General features: G+C 45.2%; 1 protein-coding gene across 7 annotated transcripts in view; it reads left to right on the top strand.

Moving 5' to 3' along the window:
- The window catches only part of LINGO2 (leucine rich repeat and Ig domain containing 2), a 2057065-nt gene that overhangs the window by 1705039 nt on the left and 324232 nt on the right, over window positions 1-27794 (top strand). Inside the window, exon 1 of one of the 7 annotated variants that reach the window (XM_063914088.1) lies at window positions 10717-11305. The exons of the other annotated variants lie outside the window; for them this stretch is intronic. The gene's annotated coding sequence lies outside the window, so the exon portion shown is untranslated. Of the gene's footprint in view, window positions 1-10716; window positions 11306-27794 lie in introns of those variants that run through there. 7 annotated transcript variants of the gene reach the window in all.

Genomic DNA, 27794 nt, shown 5'->3' on the forward strand with positions numbered 1-27794 from the left:
GTACTATGACATTGGGCATCGGCCTTGGCAGACGACGTTGCTGGCATTTCATCGTCTCGGCCATGACTAGTGGCAGCAGCTTCAGCACGAGGTGGAAGTGGATCTTGATCTTTCCCTAATTTTGGAACCTCAACATTTTTGTTCTCCATATTTTAATAGGCACAACTAAAAGGCACCTCAGGTAAACAATAGAGATGGATGGATACTAGTATACTTATGGATGGACTGCCGAGTGCCGACACAGAGGTAGCTACAGCCGTGGACTACCGTACTGTGTCTGCTGCTAATATAGACTGGATGATAATGATATGAAATCAATATATATATGTATGTATATATAATATCACTAGTACTGCAGCCGGGCAGGTAGATAATATATTTATTAGGTAATGATGACTGATGACGGACCTGCTGGACACTGTCAGCTCAGCAGCACCGCAGACTGCTACAGTAAGCTACTATACTATAGTAGTATGTACAAAGAAGAAAGAAAAAAAAAACCACGGGTAGGTGGTATACAATTATGGATGGACTGCCGAGTGCCGACACAGAGGTAGCTACAGCCGTGGACTAACGTACTGTGTCTGCTGCTAATATAGACTGGATGATAATGATATGAAATCAATATATATATGTATGTATATATAATATCACTAGTACTGCAGCCGGACAGGTAGATAATATATTTATTAGGTAATGATGACTGATGACGGACCTGCTGGACACTGTCAGCTCAGCAGCACCGTAGACTGCTACAGTAAGCTACTATACTATAGTAGTATGTACAAAGAAGAAAGAAAAAAAAAACCACGGGTAGGTGGTATACAATTATGGATGGACTGCCGAGTGCCGACACAGAGGTAGCTACAGCCGTGGACTACCGTACTGTGTCTGCTGCTAATATAGACTGGATGATAATGATATGAAATCAATATATATATGTATGTATATATAATATCACTAGTACTGCAGCCGGACAGGTAGATAATATATTTATTAGGTAATGATGACTGATGACGGACCTGCTGGACACTGTCAGCTCAGCAGCACCGCAGACTGCTACAGTAAGCTACTATACTATAGTAGTATGTACAAAGAAGAAAGAAAAAAAAAAACCACGGGTAGGTGGTATACAATTATGGATGGACTGCCGAGCGCCGACACAGAGGTAGCTACAGCCGTGGACTACCGTACTGTGTCTGCTGCTAATATAGACTGGATGATAATGATATGAAATCAATATATATATGTATGTATATATAATATCACTAGTACTGCAGCCGGACAGGTAGATAATATATTTATTAGGTAATGATGACTGATGACGGACCTGCTGGACACTGTCAGCTCAGCAGCACCGCAGACTGCTACAGTAAGCTACTATACTATAGTAGTATGTACAAAGAAGAAAGAAAAAAAAAAACCACGGGTAGGTGGTATACAATTATGGATGGACTGCCGAGTGCCGACACAGAGGTAGCTACAGCCGTGGACTAACGTACTGTGTATGCTGCTAATATAGACTGGATGATAATGATATGAAATCAATATATATATGTATGTATATATAATATCACTAGTACTGCAGCCGGACAGGTAGATAATATATTTATTAGGTAATGATGACTGATGACGGACCTGCTGGACACTGTCAGCTCAGCAGCACCGCAGACTGCTACAGTAAGCTACTATATTATAGTAGTATGTACAAAGAAGAAAGAAAAAAAAAACCACGGGTAGGTGGTATACAATTATGGATGGACTGCCGAGTGCCGACACAGAGGTAGCTACAGCCGTGGACTACCGTACTGTGTCTGCTGCTAATATAGACTGGATGATAATGATATGAAATCAATATATATATGTATGTATATATAATATCACTAGTACTGCAGCCGGACAGGTAGATAATATATTTATTAGGTAATGATGACTGATGACGGACCTGCTGGACACTGTCAGCTCAGCAGCACCGCAGACTGCTACAGTAAGCTACTATACTATAGTAGTATGTACAAAGAAGAAAGAAAAAAAAAAACCACGGGTAGGTGGTATACAATTATGGATGGACTGCCGAGTGCCGACACAGAGGTAGCTACAGCCGTGGACTAACGTACTGTGTCTGCTGCTAATATAGAGTCTAGACTGGATGATAAATTATTGATAATGAGATGAAATCAATATAATATCACTAGTACTGCAGCCGGACAGGTACTATATATATTTATTATGTAATGACTGATGACGGACCTGCTGGACACTGTCAGGTCAGCAGCACCGCAGACTGCTACAGTAAGCTACTATAGTAGTATGTATAAAGAAGAATGAAAAAAAAAAAAACCACGGGTAGGTGGTATACAATATTATATATATATATATATATATTATATACAATTATATATATATATATATATATATATTAAACTGGTGGTGATTGATTATTAAACTGGTGGTCAGGTCACTCACGTTGCAACTTGCAACTAGTACTCCGAGTCCTAAGCAGACAATCACAAAATATATTATTATACTGGTGGTCAGTGTGGTCACAACAATGGCAGTGTGGCACTGACTCTGGCAGCAAAAGTGTGCACTGTACGTTATATGTACTCCTGAGTCCTGCTCTCAGACTCTAACTGCTCCCCACTGTCAGTGTCTCCCCCACAAGTCAGATAATACAATACACTTACAGTCACACTATCTAATCTATATCACTTCAGCAAGTAGTATAGTAGTATAGTAGTACTCCTCCTAATAATGCTCCCCAAAATTACTACTACTGTGTCTCTCTCGTCTCTACTGTGTCTCTCTCTTCTCTAAACGGAGAGGACGCCAGCCACGTCCTCTCCCTATGACTCTCAATGCACGTGTGAAAATGGCGGCGACGCGCGGCTCCTTATATAGAATCCGAGTCTCGCGATATAATCCGAGCCTCGCGAGAATCCGACAGCGGGATGATGACGTTCGGGCGCGCTCGGGTTAACCGAGCAAGGCGGGAAGATCCGAGTCGCTCGGACCCGTGAAAAAAAACATGAAGTTCGGGCGGGTTCGGATTCAGAGGAACCGAACCCGCTCATCTCTACTGGCTACCTGACTGATCCCTAGCTTCAGCCTTGTCTAACCTTTTAATGCAATAGATTGACATTTGCATTCAAGACATTCAGCCTATCCACCCATTCCGGTGTCGGTGTTGCCGACGGCGACATGACATTCAAGCACTCCCCCTCCACATTAAGCGAGCCTTCCTCGTCAAACATGTCGATACACGCGTACTGACACACTTCACACACACACAGGGAACCTCTTTTCTGAAGACAGTATCACCTTCAAGGCCCTTTGGAGAGACAGAGAGAGAGTATGCCAGCACACACCCCAGCGCAATGACCCTGGAGACCATCACAAAATGTTTTTCCCCCAGCCGCGCTGTATAATATGTTATCCGCCAATTATGTGCCCCCCCCCCCCCTCTTTTAAACACCCCTTCACCGTGTGTAAGCAGGGGAGAGTACGGGGAGCGTCCTCTCAGCGGTGCTGTGGAGAGAAAATGGCGCTGGTGAGTGCTAAGGGAGAAGCCCCGCCCCCTCGGCGGCGGTCTTCTGTCCCGCTCAAACTTACTAAAATATGGCGGGGGCTCTTTTATATACATGTACAGTGCCCACCTGCACATGTATATTGTCTTTTGCCATAATAGAGGTGTTATATTGCTGCCCAGGGCGCCCCCCCCCCCCCCCCCCCGCGCCCTGCACCCTTACAGTGACCGGAGTATGTGAGGTGTATGGGAGCAATGATGCACAGCTGCAGTGCTGTGCGTTACCTCAGTGAAGCTGAAGGATTCTGCCGCCTGACGTCTTCTGACTTCGGTTCTTCTGGCACTGTGAGGAGAACGGCGGCGCGGCTCTGGGGGTGGACGCCCAGTAAGAACCTGTGTTCACCCCCTCTGGAGCTAATGGTGTCCAGTAGCCGAGGAAGCAGAGCCTATCTTAGACAAGAAGGTCTGCCCCTCTCTCCTCAGTCCCTCGATGCAGGGAGCCTGTTGCCAGCAGTGGTCCCTGTAAAAAAGTAGAAAAAAATCCAAATAAAAATTTCTAGGCAGAGAACTCATGAGAGCTCTCTGCAGTGCACCCATCTTGCTCTGGTCACAGTATAAAACTGAGGTCTGGAGGAGGGGCATAGAGGGAGGAGCCAGTGCACACCCAGAGTCCAAAGCTTTCTTAAAGTGCCCTATCTCCTGCGGAGCCCGTCTATTCCCCATGGTCCTTACGGAGTCCCAGCATCCTCAAGGACGTTAGAGAAATAAGCAGGGTGTATGCAGTGTAGATTAAATGATTCATCACATATGGATGTTGTACTATTCTCCCGACCGCCGGTCACATGAATACCACCCATGCATTCAGCTATGTACAATATTTAATGTGCACAGAACTGTAGATTTCTCTGGGCCACAGATGATTGCAACTAACATTACAACTCCCACAATAACACATTATAATTTTCCGACTACAATAATGGTAATATTCAATTAGCTGCAATCTTCTGACAGAACCTGACATACATATACTATACAATTTATCCAGGTAATACATCCTTAATTGCTTTTAGCTGCATTCCACAGAGGTGGAAACCAGTGAGATTTTCCTGTCATAGCACTACTGCAGCAATCCATTATGTGTGTGCCTAATTTACTCTACTCCTAAGTGTCAGAGGGTAAGCTCCTTTTATAAAGCTACAGACACATGACTTTTGGTGACTGAACTGATGTATTACATTTGGTCTGATTTCTCCAGTGGGCGTTACTAATTATGTCAATATTTGTATAATTTCTAAATCAACCAAATTTATTGTCCAACTGTAATGTAGACTTTTTTCATTTATGCTCTCAGTTCTATATTTTTATTTATTACTTGGGGGCTTATTTATTAAGCACAAAAAATGCACATGACAAACTATCACTACTTTGACTTTAAGTCCCAAAGACAAGCAAATACCAGTGAACACATAAGGGTATATGTAATAAAGCTGGGCATATACTATACAATTATCTGGCAGATAATCAGCCAGATCTGGCTGGTTGGAATGAAAATCTGGTAACGGATGAAAGCAAATGGAAAATTTATCATTTTCTCCCAAACACTGGAAAATGGACAAAACCCGTCACACAGACAAATTGGTTAAATCACGGCTTTAATCAATTTGCATGAATGACAGTTTTTGTCCCTTTTCCAGTGTTTGAGAGGAAATGGTTGATTGTCATTTGCTCTCATCCATTACCAGATTTTCATTCCAACAAGCCAGATGTTGCAGATCATCTGCCAGATAATTGTATAGCGTATTACCAGATTAATGGTTGATTTGGTGTCTTCGGCCATTCTTCTGATGGTTTACAAACTGACCATTTACTAAAGGGAAAACTGAGGACAAACCAATAAAAAACCTGACTAAAGAACATCTGAGCAACTATAAATATTTTAAAATAGGCAATTATAGGAGCCACAGATTTACTAATGGCCTGTTTGAAAACTGACTGAAAACCATCCTTAAAATGACGGCAAAGCCAAGCAAAAAATAAATCTGCCTGTGTCAGGTGAGTTTGGGTAAAGCCCTGCATAGATCACTATGACCTGCGCGTACTTTGTTACTGTAAATGTGTGAAGACCCCACTCAAATTCATAACCAGCCCTGGGCCTCTGAGCCTAGGCTGGCACTGATAAATAGGGGGGAAATGGTGTTGGGTTTCCCCTATATTCTCATTCTAATAACAAGCACCAAGCTGAACCAGCCAGCTGATACTATAGTAGGAGCATGGGTGGATTTAGGAGCCACTGGGCACAACAGTAACAGCCACCTGCCTCATTTTATTATTTTTATTGATAAGCTCTCATTTGATGATAGTCAATTTAGTAGAATAATAAAAAGTCACTATTACATTTTATTATTTTTAATTATGTATGTATATTTACTAAGTAGGACTGCTTACAGGGGCAATATGTGCATGTCGTGCCTGTTTACTCTCCATTCAAAATGGCATTTGGTGCAGTACAGTGGACATATTTTGCAGTTACTGGTAGTTTTTGGGATGACAGTACCAACACAAGCATCCAAGTGCCACCCCCAAACAGATGCCACCCCCTAGCATGTGACTCACGTGCCTAATGAGAAACTCACCACTGAGTAGGAGGACACACAGCATGGGGTTACCTGCCACAATGGCAATCAGCCAAAATTGGTCAGCCCAGGGCTGGAATCTCTACAGATGTGATCCCCCTCCCCAACACACAAAAAATAGGGTCATCCCTCCAAAAGCACTTCTCTGCACCCCATAGGTGGTACTAGTCTCAGCAAGCCTGATCCATAATGATGGCACTTATAAAACCATAAAACCCACAAGTGTCAACATGCCGGGACGGAAATTAAGGGCTTGCACATGTAGTCCATATGTAAAATAAATATAAAAAAGACACACACACACACACACACACACACACACACACACACACACACACACACACACACACACACCAAATGATTAAAAAAACATCCCTCACACATCCCTCTCTCAACAATGTTTAACTTACAAAATGCTTGGATTATACCCTCTTTTTTCCCTATAGGCATCCACAGGTCTAGAGCAAAACAATAAAACATTGCAACTTGCTCTTTACAGAGCCTTGGTGCAAGTGTCAGGGTCACTCCTGGTCAGTGTGGCAGCATAGGTGTTGGGTATAATTCATATTTTGTATGCAAATCCGATGGTTTGTGTACAATTATGATGTTTGGGGGTCTGCGCAGGTGCAAATGTCTTGCAATATCACTCATAGCCCTCTGTCAATCATGCTGCAACATTTGGGAGGAGGAGCAGGGGTCAACACCTGGGACCATTCTTCAAAACGCACTTTGAAAGCATGACGGGTCCAAGTTCCCCGTCCTCGGATGCAGACTTCCTGGGCCTGGGTGTCCAGATCCTACAGTAAGCTTCAGCTTACGTAGGCCGGGCATTGCCTAGACCAGGCATGTCCAAACTGCGGCCCTCCAGCTGTTGAGAAACTACACATCCCAGCATGCCCTGACACAGCTTCAGCATTCTCTGACAGCAAAACTGTGTCAGGGCATGCTGGGATATGCAGTTTCACAACAGCTGGAGGGCCGCAGTTTGGACATGCCTGGCCTAGACCATTGCAAATCACTAGCAATGGCGCAATGGTGATCCAGGGCTGCATCCTCAGATGCAGCACTCGGATCTCAGGAATGTAAACAGGAGACATTTATCTCCTAAAGACGCCTCCTGTTACATTTGAATGTTAATGAATCGGAATTGCACATTTGCTTCCTTGCAGCTGTGCCATTCCTTCCAAACATGAATCAGGCCTTTTGTGCTGCCAGTAAATCCTCCCTCGCATGTTGAAGGTGCATGTGTCTAAAAAGGGGATGTAGATTTGCGAGAAGTCCCCTTGCTGACATCACTATGGGGGCATGGCCTCGCAGAAAGTACACCACTTACATAATTCCAGGGGAGGTGTATTCTGGGCTGCCCCCAGAGACTAGCTGGCTAGCATTGTCGCCTGCTTGCAATGACAGGAACTGGGCACTGCAGGATAAACTCACACACTGCCAGTTTACTACATGGAAGTGGGGGCCAATGTGCCTCTCAGTAGCATGTGCTGGGCTGACAGGCAGAAGGGAAGGTGAGCAGTGGACCCAGCCCCCTCAACAGGGCCCTTCCATCATAAGTGGGCTCATGGAACAAGTAACCTCCCACATGGCACCCATGGGAGGGGGGGATGCCCATGTTCCAGGCATTCCCATACTTCCTGATATTGGCGAAATGTCATGATGTCATGCGCTCAAGGGGAGAGGTCAGTAAAGGGAGCAGTTCCGCCCTGTAATGAAATTGCATGTGTTAGCAATTCACAAACAGAAAACAGACACGAGTAAAAATGAGTAAACAGCCACGGGTACCAGAGAGATAAATTGTGAAGGAAAAATGCACCCAGGGCTGGCGCTAACATTATGCAAACCCAAATGGCTGCTGATGCTCTTTGTCATTGCAATATAACTCCTGGAGTGTGGCGCTTGCTATGATCACAGACTAAACCACTTCTAGTCCAAGGATCAGAGGATGTCATGCCACACCCACCTCCTGTCTGCTCAGATAAGCAGTTGGAAAGATTGGGTCACATTGTGAAGGGGGCACTGCCTCCTTCTTTGGAGTGAGTTGTAGTTTCTTCCCTAAACAGTGTAATGTTGTGATTAAATGCTGTTGGCAGAGTGTTCTGGGCTATCTGGTGCAGTGATGTCAGTCAACACACTTAGGGCTAGATGCATCATCGTTTGGAGAGTGATAAGTGGAGAGTGAAAAAGTACCAGCCAATCAGCTCCTAACTGCCATGTCACAGGCTGTATTTGAAAAATGTCAGTTAGGATCTGATTGGCTGGTGGTTTTTCACTCTCCATTTTATCACTTTCCAAGCGATGATGCATCTGGCCCCTAGTGACTTAAACAGTAACGCAGGTTTATTTAGTGTACACAGGTGACCCAGATGTAGCACTGAGATCGCTAATCAGGAGCCTACAGTATATATAACAGCATTATTTAGCAGTACTTATCAGGAGACTCACACTGTAGAGAAGATGATGCATGCACTGGAACACTGTAAGTCTCTGTAGCTGAGATCTGCTCCCAGTCTCAGCTCTGCACACTTGTACACCAGGACTCTGTCTCTCAGTCTCTCTGGGTGTCCCACTCTCCTCATGGTAGATACTAGAATCAAGTGGGCTAAGGGACCTTTTCCGTCTGGGGGAGGAGTCACAACACAAGGGGGAGGAGCAAGGCCAGCAGGATAGTTCCTCTACTATCCACGCCACCAACTATTACCTTTAGTAATCAGGTGGCGAGCGAATCGGAGCGGAGCGAGCCACCGAGCCCGAAGCGTGGCGAGCGAAGCGAGCCCGCGAGGGTACTTTTCGGGTACCCTGTTCACCCGTAGCTCCTCCCCCTGGTGACATGTCTCCTCCCCTAGATACGTCAGAAGGTCCCTTCTCCCACTCCGAAATAGAATCAACCCTCTCCTCACTCTCTCTGAGATGGAGGAACAGGAAACTACATCATAGAACTCTGCCTCCGAGTAACTCCTGGCACTAGAGGTCTAACACTAGGGGATGCACTCATAGACTGGTACACAGAAGGATACAGGTACAGAGCACACCATATCCTAATAAATGCAACATGGGTCACACAACTAGCACAACACACATACTGTACTATCAACAAGTGAAATCTTACATTGGATCACTAGGGCTTTACTGCAAGTAGGTTCACTCAGTTCTCGCACTGAAAATGAGGTTATTGTTATTGAAGAGGAACTGTTAATTTGGAATTAAGCTGTTACAATCCAAATTGAAAAAGCCACCGTTATGTGTACTGTACTTTTCCCAACAAGACTGAAGTAAATTGTACATATTGGGGGTAATTCCAAGTTGATCGCAGCAGGAAATTTTTTAGCAGTTGGGCAAAACCATGTGCACTGCAGGGGGGGCAAATATAACATTTGCAGAAAGAGTTAGATTTGGGTGGGTTATTTTGTTTCTGTGCAAGGTAAATACTGGCTGCTTTATTTTTACACTGCAATTTAGATTGCAGATTGAACTCACCACACCCAAATCTCTCTCTCTCTGCACATGTTATATCTGCCTCCCCTGCAGTGCACATGGTTTTGCCCAATTGCTAACAAAGTTCCTGCTGCGATCAACTCAGAATTACCCCCATTGTGTGTAGCAATTTATTATGGGGCTTTAAATGTCATTTACTGTGTAATTTCCTAATCATAGCTTGCATTTCGTCTATCCCTTACCCATGTCACCATCCTTGCCTAGTTACTGCCTCTCCTCTTTGCATGCTACAGACTAAAAACCTCATCTTCTATTGTCCTGTAGTCAGAGAAGCTTCACACACAGAAAGCTGCTTTTATGGCTATTGGGTGTCTTCTCAGTGTGCACACCCCAGCTCCTGTAACACTGGCTCAGTTGTAATTCTTAAAACATGCACATCCATTATCCCTTAATCCCTTTAGTGCTGTAGCTAGCTGCTAAGAATGACTGGAGAACGCAGATCCTTTTTTTTTTTTTTTTTTGTAATTAAAGATTTTTTTTTAAATAGCCCTTTTACAATATGTAAACAAAATACCACTAATCACATGACCATGAATTAATTAAAAAAACTATATTTAGTTATATAATTATTATAAATTAAAATATATTTGTTTATAGTGGCAATAGTATCTCAATATGCTTTATACTTATGACACATTATTATTTTATTATTTTCAATTAATATTAAAATATATAAAAATATATAAATATATTTTTATATATTTTTTAAATATTAATATAATAATTAAAATATTTTTATATGATTATTTTCAGCAATAAAATAATTGTTTCTAACATTCTTTACAAAATACTACCAATATATACACATACATTGATACAGGCAGACCATACCCTGTATGATGAAGGGGACATACTGTAAGGTGGGTGTAAAATGGATTAGCATTTCTTACAAATTAATTGATGGTCGGCTGCTGCCTACTACAGTACTACTTAGCACCGCATGTCCGTTCAGGGCATAAGAAACATCGTGAAACATGCAAAATAGATGATTAAGACGCAAAACAGAGCTGATTATAGTAAACCTAATACACCAGCCCTCTAATGGTTAATTAAGAGAGTGTGCCACCGTGGAATGAAGAGGAGCAGGAATTGTTTACTGCAAGAGTTTTCAATTCATGCAAACTGTAGTGTTTCTCTTGGAATCTAATTGTGCCTGATGGACCCATTACTCTGTAATCAGAGCAGCTCCCTTGCTGGATCTCCGGGGGTTAATTAAATGAATGAGGTAGTGGCCACATCTAGGAAACAGGCAAGGGGACCACCTGATTTTCTTACCATCCTCCCGGGGAAACTATTGTTACTAGGAACAATCAAGTTGCTTGGCGTCAGTGGTGTCCTTTACCTCTTGGGTTTATTAGGTTACTAGACCCAGACATTCAGGATGATCCATCACTGTTCCCCCATTAGTCAGTTGGCCTTGCAGTCGCACAGATCGGACATCATGAGGAGCTGGGATCCTAAACCGCTCTGAGCTGTATCCGTGGAAGGCTGCTGCTGTCTGTGCAAGGTTAAATGAACAGCAAAGGGAATGTTTGTGTCTTCCTCTTCAGATGTGAGGCTTTTACAGACAGACAGGCAGTCACTAACTGCTATGCACCTTGCAACATGAGCACACTAAGCCCAGCCAGGAAGAGATCAATGATTGGTAAGGGATTTCAATATTTTCTTCATTTTTGCAATTGTGTTTCTGTAGACATCGATGCTGTCGAGATCTTGCTATTTGAGGCTCTTCTCTCTTTCCATTTACAGGCAACGTGCTTTATTTTCTTTCTCCTTCCATACAGAACGAGATGCTGTTAGACTCTGCTAGGAGGAATTAATGATAGGATGCTCAGTCAGTTGTATGGGAGGAAGATAGGCTGAAATGAAGCAAGATTTGTATTACATTTGGCAAATATTCATATGCAGACTGTTTTTTTAATCCTACCACATGTGATTTTACTTTTGTAAAACGTGTACATCACATTAAGTGGCATTTTAGTAACTGTCATTTTCTTTCTGTCCAGAAGAACTGTCAGTATTGCAGAAAAAAATAAAAAATAATATATATATATATATATATTTTTTTTTATCGAGGAGGTTGATATGAGGTTGGGTGACTGATGAGCTGTCCACATTTGTTGTGACCTTGTTAAGAATAAAGTAATTAAAATGAGTATTGTTATGTAAGATTAGATTTACGCTGTAAGCACTAATGTGATATGACTGCAAGGCTGTGTAATGATTTGGGATACTTTTGTTGGTCCCTGTTGTGTAGTAGTTTAGTCACATGTTTCTGTCCAGGTGTTCTTGGAGGGCCTTATACTGTCATATTGATTAACCTTATTTCCATGTTACATTTTTATTATATATCCTATGCCTCGTGCTGTAGCGTAGACATTATCTTCATTGTATATTATATAGTAATTAAATACATTTTTTAAGTGTAACATGAGAAGTTATCAATGCAGAATCAGCTGAAAAAAAGTGGAATCATTACAAAGCATGACCTTGTTGAACTGCTGTCCTCATATAAAATGCTTTAGCAATATAGTACGTTCCACCCTTGAGGCTCATTTCAGTGGCATTCATAAGGAGCTGCTATTGCAACTATAGTGTGCAATTACACTGTAATACTACTGTACTGTGGTATACACCTGAATCAATGTCCAGCTATACCCAGTTGTATGCTGATCAAGCATTTTGGTCGGCAGGGATGTATGTATGTTATTTGCTATAGTAACTAAGCTATAGATGGGTTAGTGATGCAGAACTTGTATGTTGCTGTGTGACGTCTTCACAATCTGGAAAGAGCTCATATGAGCTCAGGTCTAAGGGGCTGATTTAGAGGTGGACGATATTTAGATGATTTCTGGAGATGGCCGATGGTTTTGGATCTGCGCATGAGCAGGAACCGCACTGCACATGGGCAGATCTATGGTAGCCATGTCGCTCGCGGTGCCCCAAACGCCACAGTATGATCGACACGCTGCTGGTGTTTGGGGCCAGCGGCATGCAGCGCTACATAAGATGTCAGCCCCGTTTTCTGAGTGTCTCGAAGCCAATAGCAAAATGAAAGCCAACAGTAGCCATCTTTTTTCTTAAAACGCCTCATGCGGCTTCAGCATCATTCCGCACAGTTGCTGTGTACAAGATGCAGAGGCTGCGCTATGTCGTCCACCTCTGAATCAGGTACAACATTTTAGCTTTTTGGTGCCTAACTATTATGATGTCAATGAATGCACACCTGTATGCTAGATTTGATCTCCTCAATCCTAGATTCTGCATTCATTCGTACACTCCCACTTTAATGATTTAATAATGTAGCCCATTTCCACAGGTATAACTAGTGTGAGTGCACAACTAGGTTTGGTGCTTTGAATTCATGGTGCCAAATATTTGCCACATGCACCTTGTAACAGTTCTCCTCAGGGTACCCATGGACTAGCTCAGTCACCATACCTTCCACCATTGTTGTATCCTTGGTTGTGACGGGGATTGTGGCTTGAGAGTGTCTGCCTAACATATTCAGTGTGACCACTCCCCATCACCTGCTGAACACTGAACTTCTCCCCCTCCTGTACCTCCTGGTTTCATGTTTTATTGCTAGAAATACCAGTGCCTGAGCTATGCAGAAAAGCTATAAATGGGGCATACGTCCCAACTGTCCAGCCGATCAGGTCAATGGAATCCCAATGGTAATGGTGGTTCATTGTTCCCAAATCAGGACTGTTCTTTTGAAATATGGATGTTTGGGAGGTGTGTATCACTGGTTTCTATTGGATGGAATATGGAAAGGGCCCTTGCGTATGCAAGTGTGAGAACAGAACTGAATGACTTACAGGATTGACAATACAGCTCACATCATGTCTCATGTCTTCATAAATTCCATTCTTTTATTTAACATTATACAGGGTTTTGTTGTTGGTGCACAATTGCTCCTGGCATCAGCAGCATAGAGAGCTGTGGCGAGTCTAAGTACTTTTTCAGGGGCATGACCTAATCGCAGGGGGTGTGGCCATGTCCCCTTAAGTTGATGAAAAAAAGTTATTTTCAGCTCCGACTCATGGCACTAAGCGCAGAACTGCGGGGTGAGTGTGTGCCATCGTGCCTTTCAGCCAGGGACAAATAAAGAGTGCTCCCACCCTAGCCACAGCACAGGCAGCCTCTCTGCACCAACCACAGCCCAGCCAGCACACAGCAGTGTGTGCTGGCTGGGGAAAGAAACTGCTGCTGACAGGTAATGGAAGTTAAACAACAGACAGAAAAGGGGAGGGGGGTTTGCTAATCCCCACACCTAAATTTCCCCCCAGCACACTAAAAATTACCTGTAACCATCCCTGAATCTATCTGGTAATAGAAATTCAGAGAATTAGTCACACATGTTTGCAAACGCATGTTTAAGCTGTTGAGCCACTTCACGGCTTCTCTGATATCAGCAGTCCTAACACTACATAATAGCAGTGCTCACATAGGGCCATGTAATTTGTCACAGTAGGCCTCATGATAAAGGCTATTACTAAAACACATCCAGACAGAGAGCTAACTTACCCGTTAGCCACCCCCAGGATCTCCCATTGGTACTACAAGGAACAGCATGCCTTCCAAATACTGCTCCCATTCAATGTCTCTCACATACAAGCAGACAAAAATGGCAGTTACTTGGTCATTCCTGGGGATAATTATATATCAGGTGCTAGAAAGGGGGAGGGGTCACAGACAAACAACAGACAGAAAAGGGGGGGGGGTTGCAAATCCCCACCCCTAAATTTCCCCCAGCACACTAAAAATTACCTGTAACCATACCTGAACCTATCTGGTAATAGAAATTCAGAGAATTAGTCACACATGTTTGCAAACGCATGTTTAAGCTGCTGAGCCACTTCACGGCTTCTCTGATATCAGCAGTCCTAACACTACATAATAGCAGTGCCCACATAGGGGTGGGGATTTGCAACCCCCCCTTTCTGTCTGTTGTTTGTATGTGACCCCTCCCCCTTTCTAGCACCTGATATATAATTATCTCCAGGAATGACCGAGCAACTGCCATTGTTTGTCTGCTTGTAGGTAATGGAAGTTGTGGGGGATCTGTGGACCAAGGCCTCCACAGAGTCCCTCCATCAGAGCCCCACCCCCTCGGCGGCAGTTCCTGGAGTGCTCAGAAATGCATTCACTGTCCATGCAACTGCATGTCTGTCAGTAATTTCCTATTCAGAATTCTGCCTAAAATGTTTTTTGGTGGTAGCTCTATGTATGTATCTTGCCTGTCCACTTGAAAGATCTCCCATCAACTCCAAGATGATGTCAAGGGCCAATAATGAGGTTCAACCAACTAAGCAGTGTTCAGAAGATATACTTGCAACATTAATATCTAAACAGACATCATTTTTAAGTTTGGTGTGTTGCACTCTCATATCAGAATTTGTGTTGCCATTTCCACATTGTAATACAGTATGGATATTTTATATGGTTAATTTGTGTGCATTGATATTGTCTGAACATGTATCCCTGCTGCAATGCGCACATGAAGCGATTGATTTGTGATTACGCCTGCAGTGAGGATTCTTTCACAAATTATTGACAGGCTGTTTTGTTGGAAGTAATGGGGAGTGGTGGCAAAAATGTGCACATCTCAGGACCGTTTTAGGGCCATTTATCAGCCTGTACACAGGAATCGTGTTTCTGGGTGTCTCAGTTGCAATGGCCGTACTGAGTGACTATAGATTTATTTGAGGAGTTGATGTTTCCTGAATCTGCACCGATGCTGTGAATGTGTGGGTAGCTGTGAAGGCTCCGGTGGGCATCTCTATTCAGAACCCGGCGGCTGTCCAATTAGCATACTTTCTCACATCTTCTGAGTCAAAAATCGCACCTGACGCAGCATTAGCATACTACTATGGATCAGACACGATATTAATCATTCAGTTGCCCTCTACAGCTAGCGTGGTGAACCTGTGGAGGGGAAGCTCTCTGATTTCATGTTATGAAATATGGGGATAATATCTAACGAAATTGTAAGTAGTGTCAGCCAATACAATTACTTTTGATTTAGCAAAGTGAAGCTTCATTGGTTTCATACCAAAACTGAGCACCTACTTCTTGGATTGTTGCCTTTGGGGAGACCCAACAGAGTGAGGTAATTGTATACTAGAGGTGAGTAAAATTTTGGCGGCTCTTCATCAAAGCTTGGAGAGAGACAAAATGTTGAGATAAATTTACCAACCAATCAGCTCCTGTAATTTTTCAAACAAAGGATTTTATTCAACTTTAGTTACAGTTTTGCTAAAATAGCACACTGGAGGCCGCCCAGCACAGGGCAAGCACTGCGCTACCTTTCCACACCACTGTAGTATGCTACCTTCCCACACCATCACACTGCGCTACCTTCCCGTACCACAGTACTGTACAACCTTCCCGCACCACTGAACTACACTACCTTCTCACACCACCATACTGCACTGCCTTCCATACCATATACTGTGCTACATTGCCACACCACCGTACTGTGCTATCTTCCCACACCACATTACTGTGCTACCTTCCAGCATCAACATCACTAGGCTACCTCCCAACACATTACTGCACTACCTCTTCACACACTACATCACTACACTACCTACCCACACTACACTACAGCACTACACTACCTACCCTTACTACATCACTAATCTACCTACCCACACTAAATCACTACACTACCTACCTACCCATACTACATCACTCAGTGTCCCCCCTCCCCCCCACACATATTACATAACAGCACAAATTCCTCACACAACATCACAGCATTACACTCCAGTAATCCTCCCTCCCTTTACATAGAACATACCCACAGGCATAGGTGAAACTAGACATTTGGTAATGGGTGATCCCAGTTGGTCCCCCACTCCCAAAAAGACCTGCAAAGCATGTGCATGTGCGGAAGGTACGCGTGGCAAAAATGGACATGGCCACATACCAGAAGGCGTGGTCACTGAAAATGGGACATATCAACATGACATGGCGCCTGTTTCTCGTCACACTGGGAACATTCTTTTAATTCCACATGCACCTTACCTATATGATGGTTTATTACAATGTGGAACCTCTGAAGAACTGTATCCTCTAAAACAGACAGCATCTTCAGTCGGTATTCACTATTCATGTAGGAGATCACATCGTCCAAAAGATGCCTGTTTGTGTAGGAATATTTACAAGGTCTGCATCATACTCACATCCTGCCGCCTGCATCTCTCAGCCACACCATCATCTCCCCTCTGTATATCTCTCAGCCACACTGTCATCTCCCCCTCGTGTCATCTCTCAGTCACATCATCACCTACCCCATGTGTCATCTCTCAGCACACCATCACCTACCCCCTGTGTCATCTGTAAGCACACCTTCACCTACCCCCTGTGTGATCTCTCAGCACACCATCAACTCTCCCTGCGTTGTCTCTCAGCACACCATCACTACCCCTGTGACGTCTCTCAGCACGCCATCACCTACTCCGTGGATCACCTGTAACTATCCAGGACTGGGCAGTGTGCACATCACAAATAGCAGAGGTTTCATACTGCTCTGATGTTAAAAGTTTCTTTGTGCATGTGCCCCACCCTGCCTGTAACCCTGTTCTCCCTACCTGGGTCACTGTCAGTGGGGCACAACCTGGTGCCAAGACTTTTAGGAAACAAAGCAGTCAGACACACGAGCAGGAAGGAGGGTGCTCCTCAAAGGAGGACAGTCACAGCACTGCAGCTTTTCACCTGTCTCAGACACGGAATGACAGGCTGCCGGGCTGTCTGTACAATCTGTAATAATGGTCCTCGACCTCCTGGCCTGGGCGGGACTTCAATCAAGGACAAGGCAGCTCCACCTCAGAGCTTCTCAGAGCTGTGGCGACCAGGCGGGTGAGTGCGGCATGACGTCATCATGTCATGTCGCAATAGAAATCAATTGGTTGGTAACACACGGGGGCGAAACCGGAGAGCTGCAGCGTGGGTATCGTCCTTCCAGTCAGCAAATGCATTCCTTATCGGGAGGACACTAATTAAACTAATAAATTAATACATTGGGTTTTGTGCTAATGGATGGCCCGGTGCACCCCCAGACCCCCCTCCAGTTTCGCCTATGCCCATAGGCGGTTACCTGTATGGAAGATGTCTCTGTCTCTTTCCTCAGGTTCCTGCATGGTGCATGCACAGAAGCTCTGCCCCTGGAGAATAAGAATTAGAGGGAGGCAGTCTCACACAGGATAGGGGGTAAGGAGGGGAGAGCCTGTGAATGGGAATGGATGGAACAGAAGTAAAGAGGGAGGCAGCTGGGTGTATAGGAGCAGGAGTGGGCGGGCCTAGTCCCTGAGGTGGGAGGGGCTATATGGATGTTTTTGGAGTGATTGGGCAGCACCCCCACCAAAGCTTCTGAAACTGCTCTGTAAATGGAGGGGTCATGGTTCCAGTGTGTCCCAATCACTGTGGCCAGTAGTGATTGGGCCACCTAGAGGAATCCTTTCCTGCGTTCATCAGTGCAGCTAAGTCTGCACTAGAAACACAGCAGTGTCCCGACCACTGCTGACCACAGTGATTGGGTAGTGAAGTGTTACCCCTCACAGTGGCCCCTCTCCCACGCATATGCTGCTGAAATTTTGCATTACATTATTTTAAAAAACATCAGCCAGGGTGAGTCAAAAAAACACCTCCCATATTTTAAAGGTTAACCAAAAAGGCATGGTAAATGCTATTCAGAATTTTTGTACATAGGGGGTCATTCAGGACTGATCGCACGCTAGCTTTTTGTGCAGCGCTGTGATCAGGTCAGAACTGCGCATGCGTATGCACCGCAATGCACAGGCGCGTCGCCCCCCCCCTCACGGCGACGGGGATCGCCGGACAGCGACGGAACTAACGAAGAAAGCGATCGCAAGGCGGTTGACAGGAAGTGGCCGTTTGTGGGTGTCACCTGACCGTTTCCAGGGAGTGTCCGGAAAAACATAGGCGTGTCCAAGCGTCTTGAGGGAGGGTTCCTGACGCCAGCTCCTGGCTGGATCATTGCACTGGAAGAGTAAGTCCTGAGCTGTGCAGAGACTGCACAAACTTTTGTTTGTGCAGCTCTCTGCACATAAGATCGCACACCTGCAAATCGACTACCTCCTCCCCCTGTAGGCGGTGACTACCTGATCGCAGCGATGCCAAAAACGCACCCTAGCGATCAGGTCTGAATTAGGCCCTTAATGTAAACGCGCATGGTTTATTTTCATTTTGAATATGATATCGTCCAGATAGTGGCCTTGATTCGTGATACACATTTGTAGTTGATTTCTAAAATTTCGTTATCACTTGGCTGGTCATTTCCAGCATTATCGCTGCAATTTCTTACAAGCTCACCTTCATTTGTCTGGCTACATTAACAAGCAGAATTTTCATTACTGAGCAGAAAACAATCCTCATCAGCTTCATGAAAGACCTCTATACAGCCAACGGGGCCATCTGAAAGCTGAGGTCTACAAACATCGACCAAGAACCATTAATGAACTGAAGGCTGCTACAGTAAATGCCAAGAAATTACGATATCATATTCAAAACCATTTGAAAATAAACTGTATTCCATGCACTTTTAGATTATGTACTAACATTTTGAAGATCATTTACCATGCCTTCTTTGTTAACCTTTAAAGTCTGGGAGTTTTTTTTTGCCTCACTCAGGGATACCGCTTTCACATCACATAAATAAATCTGTATCGACACGGTATATTTCCTGGTTGACTCGGGTCGCTGAACGGTGGTAAAGGGTCACTCCCGATTTCCCGGGTGCCTGACCCGGTAATTCAACCTGGGAATAAAGAAGGGTTATTCCCGGGTTATTACTGGTCAGGTGCAGTGTGAACGAATTACCCGGGTTGATGCAACCCGGGACCCGTTCACAGCATAGGGAGAGGCGGCACAGAGATGATCTCATCTCGCAGTGCCGCCTACACACCCGCCCCCAGTGCCACCTCTGTCCCTGTCCCTGATGGCAACCCGACTCGGCAATAGGCTGGGTCAGGAACCAGTTGACAATGGTCGGATGCCAGGTCGCACCCGGGAAGGACACGTTTCCGACTCATGGGTGCGACCGGGCATTTGCGATCTGAAAGCGGTATACTGTATGTGAGAAAAGCACCTCAGTCATATTATTTTTGTGTTTGATGCACAGAAGAAGCTTAAAGCTAAATGCCTAGTGAGTTACCACCCTTAAGCGCCCATTGTAGAATTTATCATGATGTACATTTTGTGTAATAACCATCTTGCTCTCAACAGACATCATTTAGTTACCCGGCTAGATGCATCATCGCTTGGATAGTGATAAAATGGAGAGTGAAAAAGTACCAGCCAATCAGGTCCTAACTGTCATATCACAGGAAGTGTTTGAAAAATGGTAGTTAGGAACTGATTGGCTGGTACTTTTTCACTCTACATTTTATCACTTTCCAAGCGATGATGCAACTAGCCGACCACGTTTAAAAGAAGGGCAATATTTCCCTACAGAACCTTATGGTACAGTACTTGCACTATACTGCAAATTGGTCAGTCATCTGCAGTAAACTAAATTATGTAAAAGTGTTCAACTACGTCTGTTTACAAATTCCCATAATTACTGTGCCTCCAATCCTAAAGTGTGTAGTAATTAACCTCTGAGCAGAAGAGATATTAAATCGATAATAACAACATGAAGAAAAATTCTGTATTAATGTAATTCAGACTTTAATGAATTTTAGTTAAGTTTTGAAACTGGTAATTATCACCAGTACATATAATTATATATCATCATTATCATACATTATACAATCTAGTTGTTTGCTGCATAAAATAGGTACAGTATATTTGATTGTGGTAGAATAAAATAAAGTAAAATAAAAAGTACTTTCTAAATATTTTTAAAGAGAAAATACATTTTCCTCCAATAATGACCTTAATTAGTAAGTTGTATTAAAAGGAGTAAAAGTACAGTTAGGGCTAGTGATAGCAGCATTGGTTACAATTAATGTTTTGGTTATTTCCAACGACAACTTTGCTAATATATTGTTACATTTTAGTGGAAGTATAATTCTAATTGGTACATGCAGGGCTGGGGTCAGGGCACCCAGTGGGGATATCAAATAAACAATGTTTCTCTTCTCCTTTGTCTCCCACAGTTTATATAACTCAAGCAGTTGTGTTGCATTTTAATTAATATGTAATATTCAAATTGTTTTCTCATAGCGCAAAATCTAACTGCAAACAAAATGCTCCCCACATCCTTACTAGTAGCTATTTTTCTTTTTATAGGAATAATACTGAAGTGGCGTCAAATTTCAGCTATTTTGCCTATCAAAAACTGTCTGCCCACCATCGGCCGTAACCCTTTTGGTTGCACAAGCCGACAGCCGCAGATGCAACAAAGAGGCCAGGAAATCTCCATCCTCCCATGGAGATCGTGGCCTCGTCCCTATCTCACAGCGATAACAACAAGCAGGACCTTGCCACCCCCTCTCCGCCCCCAAATGGCACCAGACTGTCAATCACTGACAGTCTGATGCCGTACTGCATCCTACATTGCAGACCTGTACTGTAAATGCGAAGTATGGGTCCAGCGCAGGGCCGGATTGGCCATAGAAGTCACCGGGAGTTTCCCCGGGGGGCCGATTGGGCCGCGGGGCCGCCTGTCCTACGCGGCCCCGCCCCCCTCTGCATTACCAGGCAGGCACAATACCTGCATAATGTAATACAGTCTGCGGCCGCTGTCAGGAGAGCCGGCCCCGCAAATCACCACTTCATGCTGCCCCCCCTTCCCCTCAACAGCTTATGCCTGTGTGCGGCCACGCCCCCCCCCCCCCCGCACGGCACGTCACCAGTCACCTAGTCATCAGTCACCTAGCTGCTTCGGCCAATGGCCGCTATCAGGGGAGCCGGGCACCCCCCCCATGTCATCTGCTTATGCCTTGCTGCAGCGGCCGCTATCAGGAGAGCCGGCCACGCCCCCCTCCACATACTCTGCTTATGCCTTGCTGCGGCCACAGAACCGGCCCCGCCCCCCCTCTATGTCACTTGCTTCATTGTGGGCAATGCAGCGGCCGTTTTCTAGTCAGCGGCCCCGCCCCCAACCGGCTGACCTGAAGAGGAGGTCCGCGCGCCAAGCGCCACAGACGTAATCAGTGCGGACTTTGCAGGAAGAGAAGGTGTGGCCGCTGTGGGTGCACACATTCTACAGTAGGAGAGGTGAGGTGGTATGACTCGTGTACAGTGCTCTGGAGGTGTGAGGTGTAATTTTATGGGTGAGGTGTAATTTTGTGTTTGGGGGGTAAGGTGTAATTTTGTGTAGGGGGGGTGAGGTGTAATTTTGTGTAGGGGGTTGAGGTGTAATTTTGTGCTTGGGGGAGTGAGGTGTAATTTTATGTTTGGGGGTGTGAGATGTCATTTTATGGGTGCAAGGTGTAATTTTGTGTCTTGGGGAGTGAGGTGTAATTTTGTGTCTTGGGGTGTCGGGTGTAATTTTATAGGTGTCGGGTGTAATTTTATGTCTGGGGATGTGAGGTATTATTTTATGTCTGGGGATGTGAGGTTTAATTTTATGTCTATGGGTGTGAGGTGTAATTTTATGGGTTTGAGATGTAATTTTGTGTCTTGGGGAGTGAGGTGTAATTTTGTGTCTTGGGGAGTGAGGTGTAATTTTATGTCTTGGGGTGTCGGGTGTAATTTTATAGGTGTCGGGTGTAATTTAGTGTCTTGGGGTGTGAGGTGTAATTTAGTATCTTGGGGTGTGAGGTGTAATTTAGTGTCCTGGGGTGTGAGGTGTAATTTTGTGTCTTGGGGTGTGAGGTGTAATTTTGTGTCTTTGGGTGTGAGGTGTAGTTTTATGAGTGTTGGGTGTAATTTTATGTCTGGGGGTGTGAGGTGTAATTTTATGTCTGGGGGTGTGAGGTGTAGTTTTATGGGTGTCGGGTGTAATTTTATGTCTGGGGGTGTGAGGTGTAGTTTTATGGGTGTCGGGTGTAATTTTATAGGTGTCGGGTGTAATTTTATGTCTGGGGTGAGGTGTAATTTTATGTCTGGGGTGTGAGGTGTAATTTTGTTTCTGGGGGTGTGAGGTGTAAATTTATGGGTGTGAGGTATCATTTTATGGGTGTGAGGTGTAATTTTGTGTCTTGGGGTGTGAGGTGTAATTTTATAGGTGTCAGGTGTAATTTTATTTCTGGGGGTGTGAGGTGTAAATTTATGGGTGTGAGGTATCATTTCATGGGTGTGAGGTGTAATTTTGTGTCTTGGGGTGTGAGGTGTAATTTTATAGGTGTCAGGTGTAATTTTGTGTCTGGGGGTGTGAGGTGTAATTTTATGTATGGGGGTGTGAGGTGTAATTTTATGTATGGGGGTGTGAGGTGTACTTTTGTGTCTGGGGGTTTAGATGTCTGCGGCTAACCGCAAAGTTAATTGATGTCACCCACAAGAGTGACCTCAATTAACCTCCCGATTATCCGCAGACCGCAATTTTCCCACCATTGACTATAATGGAGGACCGCTCCGTCTGATTGACAGGCCAGGAGCGCTCAGCCAATCAGGAGAGTGCTATGACGTAACGCTCCTTGATTTGCTGCCAGGTCCTCTAGTGACAGGAGTCACAGTGGGGTCCCGGCATTCAGGGAAAGGGGATCCATGTGTAAACATGGATCCCCTTTAGTGCATTGGACCAGGTTTCTCGCTTTTTTATTTTTTTGGTGCAGTGTGCCTCAGTGCTCTCTACCTGGTGCAATGTGTCTCAGTGCTTTCTACCTGGTGCAATGTGTCTCAGTGCTTTCTACCTGCTGCAGTGTGTCTCAGTGCTCTCTACCTGGTGCAGTGTGTCTCAGTGCTCTCTACCTGGTGCAGTGTGCCTCAGTGCTCTCTACCTGGTGCAATGTGCCTCAGTGCTCTCTGCCTGGTGCAATGTGCCTCAGTGCTCTCTACCTGGTGCAATGTGCCTCAGTGCTCTCTACCTGGTGCAGTGTGTCTCAGTGCTCTCTACCTGGTGCAGTGTGTCTCAGTGCTCTCTACCTGGTGCAATGTGCCTCAGTGCTCTCTACCTGGTGCAATGTGCCTCAGTGCTCTCTCCCTGGTGCAATGTGTCTCAGTGCTTTCTCCCTGGTGCAATGTGTCTCAGTGCTCTCTACCTGGTGCAGTGTGTCTCAGTGCTCTCTACCTGGTGCAGTGTGTCTCAGTGCTCTCTACCTGGTGCAATGTGTCTTAGTGCTCTCTACCTGGTGCAATGTGTCTCTGTGCTCTCTACCTGGTGCAATGTGTCGCAGTACTCTCTACCTGGTGCAATGTGTCTCTGTGCTCTCTACCTGGTGCAATGTGTCGCAGTACTCTCTACCTGGTGCAATGTGTCGCAGTACTCTCTACCTGGTGCAATGTGCCTCAGTGCTCTCTACCTGGTGCAGTGTGTCTCAGTGCTCTCTACCTGGTGCAGTGTGTCTCAGTGCTCTCTACCTGGTGCAATGTGCCTCAGTGCTTTCTCCCTGGTGCAATGTGTCTCAGTGCTTTCTCCCTGGTGCAATGTGTCTCAGTGCTCTCTACCTGGTGCAGTGTGTCTCAGTGCTCTCTACCTGGTGCAGTGTGTCTCAGTGCTCTCTACCTGGTGCAATGTGTCTTAGTGCTCTCTACTTGGTGCAGTGTGTCTCTGTGCTCTCTACCTGGTGCAATGTGTCGCAGTACTCTCTACCTGGTGCAATGTGCCTCAGTGCTCTCTACATGGTGCAGTGTGCCTTAGTGCTCTCTACATGGTGCAGTGTGCCTCAGTGCTCTCTACCTGTGCAATGTGTCTCTGTACTGTCTACCTGGTGCAATATGCCTCAGTGCTTTCCACCTGGTGCAATGTGCCTCAGTGCTCTCTACCTGGTGCAGTGTGCCTCAGTGCTCTCTACCTGGTGCAGTGTGTCTCAGTGCTCTACCTGGTGCAATGTGTCTCTGTGCTCTCTACCTGGTGCAGTGTGCCTCAGTGCTCTCTACCTGGTGCAGTGTGTCTCAGTGCTCTCTACCTGGCGCAATGTGTATAACATGCTCTATCTGGCGCAATATGTATAACGTGCTCTACTTGTCGCAGTGTGTATAGGAGTTTCTACCTGGTGCATTGTGTATTAGGTGCACTACTGTGTGGTGTAATGTGAATTGCCACTGTTATGTGGCCACGCCCCTTCCACATGAAACAACGCCCCTATATTTTTGACGCGCGCCTTAGGCGCGCACTGTCCATACTTTGTCCTGTGGGAATGGGAGCACCAAGCATTATAGTATGTACTGTACGTAATTTTGCCCTTCTAACTTAAAAAAGTGCCCTTCCGAATGAAAAATGTGCCCTCCCTGTGATCAGCACCCTGCCCTAAAAATCCTAGAGTGAACACTAACATGATCTGCCTTTTGTTGGTGTAACTCCGCCTACATTATATTTTGAAGCAGTAATCCCGCCTACTTTTGTATTGGTCCCGCCTACAGTTGATTTGATGCCGCCCACAAGGCCACTTCTAGAATTTTTTCCAGGGCCACTTTTATCTCCCAATCCGTCCCTGGTCCAGCGCATGCACAAAGTACCAAACATCTGTACTTTGGGGGTCATTCCGAGTTGATCGTTTCTGTGCTAAATTTAGCACAGCTACGATCTTCTTCCCTGACATGTGGGGGGATGCCCAGCACAGGGCTAGCCCGTTCCGTATGTCAGTCCTGCCCCTCCTCGCAGAAGTGCAAAGGCATCGCACAGCGGCGATGCCTTGGCACTTCAAGAGTAGCTCCCGGCCAGCACAGCTTTAGCGTGTTGGCCGGGACCTACTCATCGCTCCCCGGCCCGCAGTGGCTGCGTGTGACGTCACGCAGCCGCTGCGGCCCGCCCCCCGTTTGATCCGGCCACGCCTGCGTTGTCCGGACCAAACCCACGTAGCAGGGATACGATCGTATCCCTGCTACGACCTTTGGCTGTCTGGCATGCGCCAGCACATGCGCAGTAGGGACCCGTTCACTCTGCTGCGTTAAAACACAGCGAGCGAACGGGTCAGAATGACCCCCTTTACCCTATGCGTGGCACTAGCGTCAGGACCTAACTCAGGCCCATTGTCACAATAGAAAATCAACTGGCAGCATGGTCTATCAACAAAACATGGCCAATGCAGTAGGGTAATATTCAGCCGTCTCAGCACTGGCCTGGGGGCATATGTATCTAAGTTTGGAGAGAGATAGAGGGCTAGATGCATCATCACTTAGAAAGTGATAAAATGGAGAGTGATAACGAACCAGCCAATCAGGTCCTAACTTTCATGTCACAGGCTGTGTTTGAAAAATGGCAGTTAGGAGCTGATTGGCTGCTACTTTTTCACTCTCCATTTTATCACTTTCCAAGCGATGATGCATCTGGCCCAAAGTGCCAACCAAACAGCTCTTGTCATTTTTCAAACAGCCTGTAGGCCGACGGCTGAAAGCTGATTGGTTGGTACCTTATTTCCCTCCAAGCTTTGATACATATGCCCCATGAGTGGTAAAAGTTAGCTTACTGCTCTGCCAGGCCAGTATCAGCAAATAGCTAATCCACTTAGCCGAATAATAAAAAAATGTTCCCAATAAATAAAGGATTTTTCACACATTTCCCTCTTAGAAAAATGATGGCAGCAGCAACTGGCACATCTTATTGCCTCCAGTATTTACTACTAGCCATAGCAGAGCGATTGCTAGTGGTAACCAAGTTATCTAGTATGCACTAGTACTGTACCTCAAACACTTTCCTGTTACTGATGTTTTTACTTTCAGTCATAGTCTTAAATTGCAAATGCTCATTCAAGTGTCATGTCATCTTAAGATTTTCTAGGGTCATTTTCTGTTTACCACCTCATCTTCTTCATCTTGGGCGCCCCTCCACCTTTTGAGGAGGAGGGGCGCCCAAGATGGCTGCCTCACCTTTTGTATGCTCCTGATCATCTCCATAAAACAGCTTAAATTCACCACAACTGACCTATGAATCATCAGAAATATCCAAGGACTTACCTTTAACTTGTACTACTCTACGCGGGCATCTCATCAAAACCAACGGATTGCATTCCTGCGCTGAGATACACACTGGATTGAATCCTGGACTGAATCCTCTGCAAACCTCCACTGAGAAATCCTTCAGTTTAGCAGCTGCTGCACTCTGCATTGGACATTGCCCAGATAAGGTACTGTGGATTACAACCTATCTTTGGCTACATCTAGCCCCTCACTAAGACATCATCCACCTCTGTTCTCTGAGCAACTAATAACTGACTTATTGCATTAATCTACTAATATCAGTATATTCAGGCTCTGAATTGCTGAAGGCTCACTGTTTCAACTCAGGATCCATTTCCCAGGACATGTTATCACTTCCCCCCACACACAAGAAACCTACTTGAAAGGCCTCTCACACTGAGACTTTTCACACCTACACAGTAGGAATTGGCTTCTAACACCTTCCCAAAAGTCTGCCTATGCTAGGATAATTGATTAAATCAGCAGCTATTTTATTTATCACTTGCTTCAAATATACCCAATAGGTTTGTCACAACTGAGGGCCTGAGCTGACGGGAGGCAGCCTCAGTTGTAGGGGCTGAGATGTACCGGAACCTGGGTGGTTGTATCAGACCCCTGGACATGTAAGTAACATGAATAATAACTGCCCGAAGGCGTGACCACGACAACTTAGATAAAAGTCAATGATGTTTATTATGACAACTCCGCATCACAGCAGCAATAAAGGAAAACGTAAAAGTCAGCAAAGAATAAATACAGTTCCTGAGTACTACAGCATGGCAGGAGCCACAGGGCACTGGTAGTGTGAGATAGTTCTTATGATCTTCTAGATGGAAAGTCCTTACCAGGCCCGGCTGTAGCAATGGAGATAACCCAGGATTGTACCAGCTGGTGTTCCAGGAAGAGCTGGGTTGCTGAAGGTAAAACAGCTGCTGTGGATACTGGCTGGAACCAGACTGTTGTTAGCACGGAGTGGATACTGGCTGGAACCAGTTAAATAATAAATGAACTTTGGGAGCGATGAAATGTGAACTGAAATGTAGAACTTGAGAGCGGAGAAATAATAATTCCGGTGGAGAGTGGTAAAGTGTAGAAAGGACACCGGCCCTTTAAGGGAAGCTGTATTCTGCTGGAAGCTGAGGCTGGAAGCAGGTAGTGTT

Source organism: Pseudophryne corroboree, chromosome 1 (genome assembly GCF_028390025.1).
Source record: "Pseudophryne corroboree isolate aPseCor3 chromosome 1, aPseCor3.hap2, whole genome shotgun sequence".
Taxonomy (NCBI): Eukaryota; Metazoa; Chordata; class Amphibia; order Anura; family Myobatrachidae; genus Pseudophryne; species Pseudophryne corroboree.